The 12188-nt window shown below is 41.8% G+C and overlaps 1 protein-coding gene across 4 annotated transcripts in view; it reads left to right on the top strand.

Moving 5' to 3' along the window:
* The window catches only part of STN1 (STN1, CST complex subunit), a 54329-nt gene that overhangs the window by 6605 nt on the left and 35536 nt on the right, over window positions 1–12188 (top strand). The window lies entirely within an intron of this gene.

Here is a 12188-nt window from a genome sequence, read left to right as displayed (position 1 = left end):
ACAGGTTACAGGGGTGGGCAGGTGAGAACAGGATGGGTTTCAACACTGACAAGTGCAAGGTGCTGCACCTGGGGAGGAAGAACCAGCAGCATACCTACAAGCTGGGGAGCTCCCTTCTCATCAGTGCAGAGGCAGAAAAGATCTTGGAATCATTATTGATGCCCAAATGAACATTGGCCAGCTGTGTGGGGATGTGGTCAAGAAGGCCAACCATACCTTGTCATGCATCCACAGATGCATCTTGAGCAGGTCCAAGGAGGTGATCCTCCCCCTCTATGCGGCACTGGTCAGGCCGCAGCCGGAGTACTGCGTCCAGTTCTGGGCACCACACTTCAAGAGGGATGTGGACAACATGGAGAGGGTCCAGAGGAGGCGACTCGCATGATCCGGGGGCAGCAGGGCAGGCCCTACGAGGAGAGGCAATGGGACCTGAACCTGTTCAGCCTCCAGAAGAGAAGGCTGAGGGAGATCTAGTGGCCTGTTACAAACTAGTCAGGGGGTACTAGCAGGCACTGGGGGAGTCCCTGTTCCCCTGAGCGCTACTAGGAGTGACCAGGAATAACAGTCACAAGCTGGCAGACGGTAGATTCAGCTTAGACATCAGGAGGTGCTACTTCACTGTCAAGGTGGCTAGGATCTGGAACCGACTTCCAAGTGAAGTGGTGCTGGTTCCTATCCTGGGGGTCTTTAAGACAAGGCTAGACGAACACCTTGCTGGGGTCGTTTGACCCCAGTACTCTTTCCTGCCAAGGCAGGGGGTTGGACTTGATGTGCTCAGGTCCCTTTGGACCCGGCCAACTACGAAACTCACTAAGTCGCCCTCCACCCAAAATAATTGCCCACCCCTGACTTAGACTGTCAAAAATACAGTAAATAGGGAATGTCAAGGTCCCTACAGATCACATTTGGAAGACAAGTGAAGTGACACTTTGAGGAAGTGGGAAGATATTTGAAGACCGTTGTCATATCCCTCCCTCAGTCTTCTCTTCTCCGGACTACATAACCCTAGTTCTTTCAGTCTTTCCTCATATGTCTTGCTTACCAGGCCTGTAATAATTTTTGTCACTCTGTGCTGGACTCCAGTCTGCCCACATCCTTGAAACATGGGATCCAAAACTGCACCTGCCACCACCATGGACCTGGTGCCGGGGCTCAGGACTTGGGCCAGCTGTAGCAGGCAGCAGGGAGGCTGCAAACGGCTGTGCTGGGCTCTGGAGTCCCAGCTGAGTTTCGTGGCAGCATGTCTCGGGGCTCGTTGCTGAAAAGAGGCCTGGGAAGGAGCCCAGTGCACCTGTTTGCAGCTTCCCGGCTGCCTCTCACAGGCAGGCTCTGGGCAGCTGCTGCCTGCTGCAGAGCCCTGACTTCTCACAGCAGTGCTTGCAAGCTTCCCCCTGCCATGAGCTGCCCAGAGCCCAAACCAGCTGTGGCATACTGAACAAAATGGCCTCTGGCACGCATGCAGGGGGGTTGCCATCTCCTGCCTTAGTCTGTATTTGTGCACTCAATTAGCACAGCACTCTTCTGTTTGTCCTTGTTGAATCTCATCTGATTGATTGTGGATCATTTTTCCAGTTTAACCAGGTGACTCTAGAGCTTAGCCCTGTCCTCTCGAGTGTCTGCAGTCTCACCCGGCTTATGTGCAAGTAATAGTGTAGACCTCTTGGTTATTTGTGTGTTAAGTTTTCTTATTAAATCTCTAGAATCTAAATTAGTTCTGTACTTTTTCAGTGTATGAAAAGGCATGAAGACTGTAAGCATTCTATCATACTTGCCTGCACACTTTCCTTTTGCCAACCAGTCTATCAGCTAGATAACAATAATTAAAGTCTCTCTAGTTTATATTTACTATACTGTTGCAGTGTTGCCTTTAGAGACCTGTAATCCTGTCAGTAGGTTGTTAACTTTGAGGCTGAATGACACATGTCAAAATTACTGAATTATCTGATCACATACAACTACTTAAATAATATCAGTTTTAAAAAACTACAGTATCTCCTTCAGGATTGATTTTTGTGAAACATTGTCAGTCCTGCATATAATTTGAGAGAAATGGTACTACAGTACTTAGTAGAGCGAACATTGTTTCGTAGATCCACCCTGACTCATCAATAGTTTGACATTTCCATAGTCGAACTTCCCTTCTGAAAATCAAAACTTTATTATATCAAATAAAATGCTTACAGGTGCACAGCTGTAGATCAGAACTGATACCCCATGGCTACCAGGTTCATGACAGTAGGTTGCATCAGGAAATAAGTTCCTCTGATGCTTGTATTGTAAAGTTGTTACTGTATCTGAATTACAGCAATTGACTGTATTTGGTAAATCTCTAAACTTTTAAAAATAATTTTTGAGAATTCTATCTGTTTACTGTTCATAGGGTAACCTGTTTTAAGTAGGTACCTCTCTTTCAGTAAAAATGTTAAGGCGCTTTCTGGAATATGTGAAATTTATTATATTAGAGGTAGGTAAATATTTTTCAGTCTCTTAGAGAATAATGAGGTTCACCAGTGAATCCATAGTCTGGATTTCCTTAAAATAATAATGTGTAATTAAATTCTCTAGAATATGAGAGGAGTAACAATGCTCTAGTCTTTCTCAGCACTTTTAATCAATGGAGATCATCTTTTATTTAAAGCAGAGGCTGCTTGTATTTCTCAAGGTATTTGAGCAAAACTGTTATGCAGCATACGAATGCAAGGTAAGATGCTTAAATTTTGTAGAGAACTGTGCATCTGATGGGTATTAAAAAGCTTAGTTAAGTCACGTGCAGGCATGCATTGCAAATACTATGCCATGGTTGCCTTGCCTCCAAATGGTAATTAGATCTTTTCCTTTGCACAAGAGCACAAGGTGATTTGCCTTGTTTGTTTGTGGCGTTAACATTTTCCCTAGTTCACATAGCAGCAAGGATTAGGAATTTATTAAGGGATCAAGATTGCTTTGCATCTCAGTATTGCTTTCAGTCAACACTGGCATAAACACTTCTGAGCGAATAAATCTACAAACACTACTGCAGATCCTGATTTCCTTCCTCTACACAGGATCTTTTTCCCCAAATAGATATTCTGTTCTATTGCATCCTCATGGGCTCCAGAGTCCTGCAATAAAATAACTTACAATGTGACGCACTAGTATAACTAGGTTATTTTATTATGGCTAGCAAGCCAACCTAGTTCTGGGTCTTCTGTAAGCAGGTGATAGTGATTCTTCTGTAAAATGTATTTTAAATGGTAGCTGTAAAAAAAACAAAAACAAAAAAAGCAAGAGAATAATTCCAGAATAAGAGCATTGTAGCAAAGACACTAGTTTAGCAGCTGGGTGTGATGGTAATCATGTAATCTTCAGAGCAGCAATCTTCAAAGAGTAACAGTGCAGTAGAATACAAATAGTTCAGTAGAAAAGAAAAGAAAAACACTCAAGTCACATGAATGTTTGTTAATGCCAAATTTAAGTTGAACCCCTAAACAAATTTGAACCGGAAAAATTTAGTGTAGTTCAGTGATTCTCAACCAGAGGGCCACAAAATGCTTGTAAGGGTGTCATGGAGTGCCTCCCAAGATTAGCACGGTATTAGGTGTTTGCAAAATAAACCCAGAGATTTCAAATTGGAATCCATAGTCTCAAAAACATTCTGATCTGTTGTGGTCTTCTTGAGTTCTTTGTAACAAAAGAATTGCTCTCTTTTTCTGTAGTAAAAAATGTGTGAAAGCTAACAGTCAGCATTTTCACAGGCATGCCTTGAGCCTAAAAATTCATTAGCACTGGTTTGATGGAAACATGACAACATTTTATATCGCTTCTAACATGTTACAACATTTTTATGTTCTAATTTTGTATACAGTGCTGCTTGTATTACTGGAATTCTCATAAGAATGAGGACTGCAGAAACTCTTGGCAAAAATAACTGTATGTTTACAGATGTTGGTTCTATGTCATATCTCTTCTTTACACAGCAAAATAATAGATACTAATAATATGTTGATTGTTTAGGTGAACACAGCAGTTGCTGTGCATTCAACAATAACTCATGCAAATCCTTGGACATTAGGACCCGTTTATTAGAAATCAGAATGTTAAATAGAACACTGATGTTGTTCTCTCTTTCTCAAGCGCTCTGAGATCTTTAATTAATGACAGGAGGGACCTTTAATCCAGTCTCTCAACCAAAGGACTGTATTTTTCAATGCAGAGTACCACAATATCCATATAAGTCCAGAAAGGATCTATCAGGGTTATCTAGTCTGACTTGTAGCTCTTTACCCAATTATTTCTGTAGCTTTTGAGTTGCAATATATAGCGTGGCATAGCTTTTTGACAATATTTGGTTTTAAGAAGCTGCAACATAGGAATAATGACCATAAGTTGATGGAGAGTAGATTCAGGCTAGATATCAGGAGGCGCTACTTCACAGTCAGGGTGGCTAGGATTTGGAACCAACTTCCAAGGGAAGTGGTGCTCGCTCCTACCCTGGGGGTCTTCAAAAGGAGGCTAGATAGGCACCTTGCTGGGGTTATTTGACCCCAGCATTCTTTCCTGCCCATGGCAGGGGGTCAGACTTGATGATCTGCTCAGGTCCATTCCGACCCTACTAACTAGGAAACATCTATACAGAGTGGCACCTACAGAAGCTGAAGTATAGTTAAAGTGAACCACACTTCTAATTGGCTTATCAAAAGGGTCCTTGTTTCCTATTTGGAAATCAAAGGAACAGTAATAAGTCAGAGTGTCAACTCCTAGCATCAGTGCTCTAAGATAGTGACTTATTAAGGGGCTGAACAAACTACTGCAGTTTTAGAGAAGGTCTAGGGAAGTAATTTGCTTCAGGAAATCTTGTAAATGTTATGAACCATTTGATATTATTCTAGTGGAGGGAGTGAAAACCCAGAGCTGGAATTTTCTGAGGGGTGCATTGGGTCTGTCAACGGGTGTCTCAGATCTAAAGGCTGAGAGATACTGATACAAGATTGGTACCAGGGGTGGATCCAGGGGTCACACCCAACTTTGATTCCTGCTCCACCCAAACTTAAAATCAATTGCCTACCATTGGCAGTAGCTTTTCTCCTCCAGTAGCACGGAAGGAGTCACCTGACATCATAGGTCATTGTAATCTACTCAATTCCTTCTTAACACCTCATTTCACAGATGTTAATGACCCCCTCTCCTTTTTTAATAGTCTTGATGTTTCACTAATCAAGTTAAAATGTTCTTCTGCAATTCTGCCTATTAACTGCTCCTCTTAATATAGCACCTATTTCACAGCCCTACAGATTATTTTAAACTCTAGCCAAAATATCAGCTCAGGTGTGGGAGCATTAACTTAGGTGAACATCAGCTCAGGTGTGGAAGTAACTTCCAGTGCAGCATTGAATGAACTGTCAAGAACCTCAAGAAGGCTAGGTTTTATTTTTTGAATCTGAAAGACATGTAGATTTAATTCTAGTGACATCATGACTAAAGAAGCAACATCTCTTCATTATTTTTGCCTGTTTAGTCTATTTTATACATAATATATGCTACAGCCAATTAATGCACATTTCAATAAAGAGATATTTGTTTTTGCTTTTGATATTAAACTGAATAATATAGTCCTAGGCCCTAGCATATTAGTAAAGCTTCTATTTTCATTTTACCTAGAGCAAAATGTGTGTTGTGTTTATATGTGATGATATACCATGCTACCTGCCCCCCCACCCTCCATACACACCTTTTAGGATCATAGATTGTCCATGCTTGTTGGGAATGCTAATAAAACTAGTGCCATTTGTATCTACATTTTAAGACAAAATGATGTAAGACTACCTTGCTACAATTGTTTCCCCAGGAAAATGTTTCTTAAAGGGTACACCAAACCTTAGTGTATTTTAATTTACTTGTACACAGACTACCACAGAAACCAAGAAGCTTTGATGCATGTTTTAGATCAAACTTGTGATGGCTCTATCTAATGTTTGGTGCTTCCATGCAAAATATAAGTAGTTCACTAATTGTCAACAAGGTTTAGAAAGGCAGGCAGTATTACAATCATTTTAGATAGCTAAACCAGTGTGGTGGCTCTCAACCTTTTTTATGTTTCTAATTGAATTCTCTGGGTTTCTCATGAATCATGTTGGAAAACCTAAGAGTGCTAACATTGTGTGGCACCCCACAGCATGCTTGAAAAGAACTCAAGGCACCACAGTTTTCCTTGGCACCCTGGTTGAGAATTCCTGAACTAAAGGATGAGAGTTTAAAGGACATGCCTAAGGTCATAGATATAGTTAGTGGCAAAACTGGGAATGTAAACCACATGCTCTAGTTCTTTACATTTCTAAGTATAACACCACATTGAAGAAATTAATATCCTTTTCTGTTAGATGAACAAATTGTGTCTAGTATATTTTCATGTCCAAAAACTCCCTTTTTCAAGAGCCTGTCTGGAACATTTTTTTTGCTATCAAGTATTCAACATTGTTGATGCTTGACAATTAATAAATTTGCTGTTCCAAAAAAAAACTAGCTTCAGCCTTACCTGTCTTTTTTTTCCTTTAGACTAATAAAGCTAGAAACCGTCCCATTCCCCTCTCTCCCTTCTCTGCTCCATAGCAGAATTTTAATTCTTTTTAGCAGCTCAGCAAACTCAGACAGCACTGCAGGTGATAAAGAGCTCTCAAAGAGAATTAATAATCTTCATAGTCTTTCTCCTGCCCTCGCTCCAAAAAGGTTACAGAATTAGTGGGAAAGGGTATTTTAACCATGATTATTATATGGCTTTAAAATACAGAGGGCAAATGGAGCTTTCTTACTGTCTCATTAGCAAGTAAATGACTGATAGTTATTGTGTCTAGTTCTTCTGCGTAAGCAGTAATTGCATAGATGCCACTAACAACCAGTATATTTATCATGCTAATTTATTTCTCCTCTTAGTGTCTTACTGATTTGATTGATGCACAGGAGAATTGTCCCATGCCTAAAGCATGATGGACAAGCATTTGAAAAATTAGGTTGTATTCCCTGCTCTACTACACCCTTCTTTGTGAGGTGGCCAGGGTCTTTCATCTGGAAAATGGGGAGCAGGAGTATTTTGAGACTTAATTATGTTTACAAAATGGCTCAGGATCCTTGGAGGGAAGGCATTACAGAACTGAATGCTGTCCCACCAGTCCTCTCAGTTTAGGGAACCACCGGCTTTATTTGGAAATCCAGGTAGCCATAGAGAGTTACCTGCACTCGGATTCATTGTCAGCACTGGGCTGTCTATTGTAAAAGATGCACAATAAAACTTGGAACATTGTCCAAATGTAAATGCTGCCTTAGCAGATGATTCCAGCAGTATTGAACACAGTGAACATGTAAACATCAGAAAACTAACTGGATACAAGGCTATTATTTTCTTCCATCCAAACAGTGCCTCTGCTATTATGTCACTAAAGCATTCAAGCAGTGCCTATATTATTCCTTGGCCGTGGGCCTTGCCTCTTCTACTATATTCCCACCTCCAAAGAAGAAGTTTGAACTAGCGTCTTGAACTAGCGTCTGCAAGAAGAACTAGGGCTGCATCCAGACAAGCATGGCTGTGCAGTATGCATGCTGCAGACATGTCTGTGGTGCCAGATAGTGCACGTTCAGTTGTTCTCTGTACTGCAAGGCAGCATGCGGGGGGGTTGACTCATGGATATCCAGGGGTCAAAAAAACAGGTGGGGAGAAAAAAAAGCAGAGCAGCACATGCCACTCAAAACCAGAGCTTGGCCAGCTGGAACCACACTCCACTGCCAGCCAGGCTCTGTGTGGCAGGATCGCTGCTGCTGCAGCCCTGGGAGGTCCCCAGGACCCTAGGTAAGGCTGTTGGGGCCAGCTTAGTGCTGGCCTCAGCCTCCTCTATCCCACCCAGGCTAACTTGCTGCATGCCAGAGTACACATGGCATGGACACTTCCCTGGGGACAACTAGCTGTGGCACAAGGTGCGCTGCACTAGTTGTCCCCAGGGAACCAAACGTCCATACGCATCTGGACATGGCCTATAGATTTCCTAGATTGCTAGGGTTGGAAGGGACCTGGTAGATCATCAGGTCCAACCCCCTGCTCCAGGCAGGGAAGAGTGCTGGGGTTAAGTAAACCCAGCCAGATGCCTGTCTAATCTCATCTTGAACACCTCCAAGGTAGGGGAAAGCACCACCTCCCTTGAAAACCCATTCCATATTTTGGCAACCCTTACTGTAAAGAATTTCTTCCTTGTGGCCAATCTAATCTATTCTCCTTCAGTTTGTGGCCATTATTTCTGGTAACCCCAAGGGGTGCCCTGGTAAACATTGTGTCCCCTACTCCCTGCTGAACACCGCCCCCACCCCCGATGAGTTTGTAGGCAGCCTACAAGATCACCTCTCAGCCTTCTCTTCTCTTGCCTAGGAGTCCTTCTATGCATATCTAGTATCTCAAAAGGTTCCACAGCTAGATATTAACTGTTATGCAAAGGGCATTTAAAAATGATGCAACTCCTGCAAGCTTGGAAGATCTTTCAGTCGTTAACAAAGTTTCCAGGTTCATTAATTGAGTGTGGTACGATATTCCCGTAATGTCTTTCCCTGGCTTACTTGTCATCTTTAAGGACAGGAAATGATTTTACTAGAGTGTAGTTTTCCTGATTTTTAGGAACCCAATGATATTTGAACAGAATAAAAATTAAAAACTTTTTTGGAATAGACTTGAGAATTCTTGCCTTCCCACACTTTAATGGAATCAACATGGGAGATATTCATCCTAAATGATCCTACTCTTATTGTTTATTGATTTTTATAACATTTGATGTTGACACTATAACCTTTTCTCTGTGTGAGGGTTTTTGTTCTGTTTGTTGATACTCCTAGGTCCCAGTGGTGTATGTTTGTCTTGTTGTTTTTAAAAATTTTTATAAAATGTGTATAATCTTTTTAATGAGTTACAAAAACTTCTTGGAGTAATATTTGATATTTAGAAAGCACCTTCCATACTGTTGAAACCAAAAAACCTTGCACATCACTGAACTGGATGCTGGCAATACAGTGCGAACTTTTTCAATACAAAGCAGGATGGAATTGCACCTTGTAGACTATATTGAAGGGACAGCTTTTCAATAGCAACTCTCAGCTTTGGATAATACAAGATTTTAATTGTAAAGCATATCATCTGTGTCCAGACTAACTTTACTTTTTTTTCTGGGGCCCTTCAATGCCAGCAGTGCTAAGCCTTATTGGAGCATCTCAACAAAAGTTAACTTGGTACTTAAATAGAATCATAGAATAGGAGGACCAGAAGGGACCTGTAAGATCATCGAGTCTGGTCCCCTGCCATGGGCAGGAGGTAATTGGGTTCAAACAAGCTCCACAAGGTGCTTGTGCAGCCTCCTCTTGAACACCTCCAAGGATAGTGACTGCACCACCTATGAGATTCTAGATACCCTTATGGAAAATAAGTTTTTCCTTAAATAGTTGCACATATATCATTTACTCAGGATTGTCTATTATTAACAGTACAATTAATAAAGGCACAAATATTTGTCTCTCCAGGGAGAACCTGCTGGTGTTTGCCTCTAGATTATCAGTGTATGGTGTAGCTACAATCTTTCTTGCTGATAACATATCACCACCAGCACCATTTAGGAGCTGAAAGCCACTTCTACTTTCTCTAGGGTGACTCACTAATTAGTTAACCCCTGGGACATTCTGTCCAGGGTGTAGAAACTTCCGGTTCCAACTTTAAAACATACAGCAAGAAATTATAGCAAAAGAGAAAATGTGGGGTTTTAACTCCTTTTTATCCTTGTAGGAAGTGTTTTGTCTAACAGTGCGTTAAATGGTTGAAAAAGTATTACTAAATCCATTGGGAAGAACCAATTTCCTTCTTCTCTTGTAGTAGGAAAGCAGGTAGTGATATTTAACACACGTGCTTTTACTGAGTGATAGGAGTATTTAAATAGCAAATTACTTTGGCATTTCACCATATCAGAAGAAGGAGAAGTCATAGCAGGCATGGAGAAGCCAGTAGTGTTAAAGTACCTGAATATTTCTGATCATTAACAAACCAAAGAATTGACAAACTAGGCACCTTTGGTGTGTATTGACAATCTTTAAAATGAAGTTATGAAGCCATGGTGCCTTGGGAAGGGAGAAGAAAACAGGCTTGGTTTAGGGCCATAGTCCTTCAGTCTGTATTCAGCTACCGGAGACTGGGAGGGACTTTGCACAGGAATTATCCTCCTTATCTCTCTCATGTCTTCAGGTGGTGCACATGACCATTAGACATCTTGAAAAAGCTGGCTGTGGCTGAGTCAATTGTCAGGTTATAGACAACATGAATCCACCACCTGAAATGGTGGCAACTTAGCAGAAGAACAAGTTGTCCCGTGTAGCCTTATGAAGCTGCTATAAACCTCTTTGCATTCTCTCTTGCAATGCATGTCTACAGCTAGTTTGCAGCTCCTGAGTTTAGATGCTTTGTCCTTCAAGCTTTATAGAATCCTGTTAGATTCACTGTCCAGAAGCTATTGCCACAAGGAGCTTCCCCCAAGCTTGTATGTAAGGTATCATTCTACATCTGTACAGCATGCTTCAGCAAAGTCAGTGCAGTGTAGGAAGATACAGTGTGATGGTGGGGGGGGAAAGGTGTTTGGGTGCCTCCTATACAATGCACTACTGAGCCAGAGGGAAACCTCAGGGTCTTAGAGAATTCACTCTTGGCAAAGAGTTAAAATCAAGGAAGGAGCGTTGTCTGCAGAGAGATCTGTCATCACAGTAATGGGACCATGGATTCAGCTCAGAGTGGAACACTGGATCCTGAACCCTCCTCTCTGCTGCATGGGGGAGCAGTAAAAGATGAGAGCAGGTGCTGCTCCCTTTTGTATAAGCTAGACAGGGGCCTTTGAGTTACAGCTAATGACAGCACAGGCCATCCATCATCTGGCAACATTTAGACCCCCTTAATACACAGTAATTGCTGAAGGCCCACATGCCGCTTTATCTCCAGGGTGACTTGTGGGAAGATCTTTTCTTAACTACTTCAGAGATTCATATCCATGTTGCAGTGACTTTTTTTTTCCCCCCACTCCACCCCTGTGCATATGTTTAGACAATAAAATGTAGTTAGACCTGCTTGTTGCTTAACAATTGTCCTGTTACTAATCAAGTCTAGAAGTCTATAGTCTGGGGTTTGGCTTGGAGAGAGAAGGTGGTTATAATGCTGTGACAGACATTGGAATTCCCCATATGGAAAACTCAGAGTGAACAATAAATATTCATTTGTACAAAGGGAAAAGCTGCTTTGGGGAAGCTGTTTTACATATGGGTTATTTTCCAGGGAAAGTGGCTCCCTAGAAGTGAACAGCTCACCTCCTGGGACTGTGAAGCAGGTGTAATATCTTAACCTTTTTTCCTTGGTTGGGAGAGGAGTTGCAGAAAAATGCTCCCCTTCATTCCAACCTTGGCTGCTTTAGTGCCGACTGGCTACAAAACAGAGTTTTTGAACAGGTAAAGGACTGTTTGTGTGTTAATGACCTTTGTGAGTACCAAAAGAGCTCTTAAAAAGAGATGATATACAGTTGATGTTTTTCAACTTCAGTTTAAAATGAAGAGCTGTAGCAACCCAACAGTTGACAAAGTATGATGCTGTGAACAAATGCTTACCACATCATAAGTAGGACGAGGGAGTCCTATGGCAGTAACTATACCATGCCTACAAACATACTAGGTACTCTAGAAAACATAAAATCAGAGCAATCCCCTGTTTGGGAAAGTTACAACCGACAGTGCATGCAGGGCAGGGAGGAATGGGGAGGGGACAGGCAGGGTTGCATTAGTGAGATCATGGAGTGAGTAATTCAGTTCAGGTACACTGCTTGGTAAAGGTTACGATGCAAATATCCTCTAGTTAATACTTATAGGTTTCATGAGAGGTAAACTTTGTAGAGGGAATTGAACAAAGAGAGGGCAGTAGGTAGATTGTCAAGGACTTTCCATAGGGAAGGGACAGCATGGAAAAAGCTGCCTGTGGGGTAGGGAAGAAGAAAATCCTAGCAACCCAGACAATGTGCAATGGTTGCCTGGAGGAGTCTTGAAAAATAAAATGTTGTCATCCTCTTGCAAATGCCTGACTTGCCCTTGAAGATGGGTAGGGCATTGAGGACCAATAACATTTTGGTGGGGAAGTAGATTAAGATCTACTTTGGAACATAGGACTG

This window comes from Gavialis gangeticus, unplaced genomic scaffold (genome assembly GCF_001723915.1).
Source record: "Gavialis gangeticus isolate Ggan-Ray unplaced genomic scaffold, GavGan_comp1, whole genome shotgun sequence".
NCBI lineage: Eukaryota > Metazoa > Chordata > Crocodylia > Gavialidae > Gavialis > Gavialis gangeticus.
This window is presented reverse-complemented; position numbering and strand designations above follow the sequence as displayed.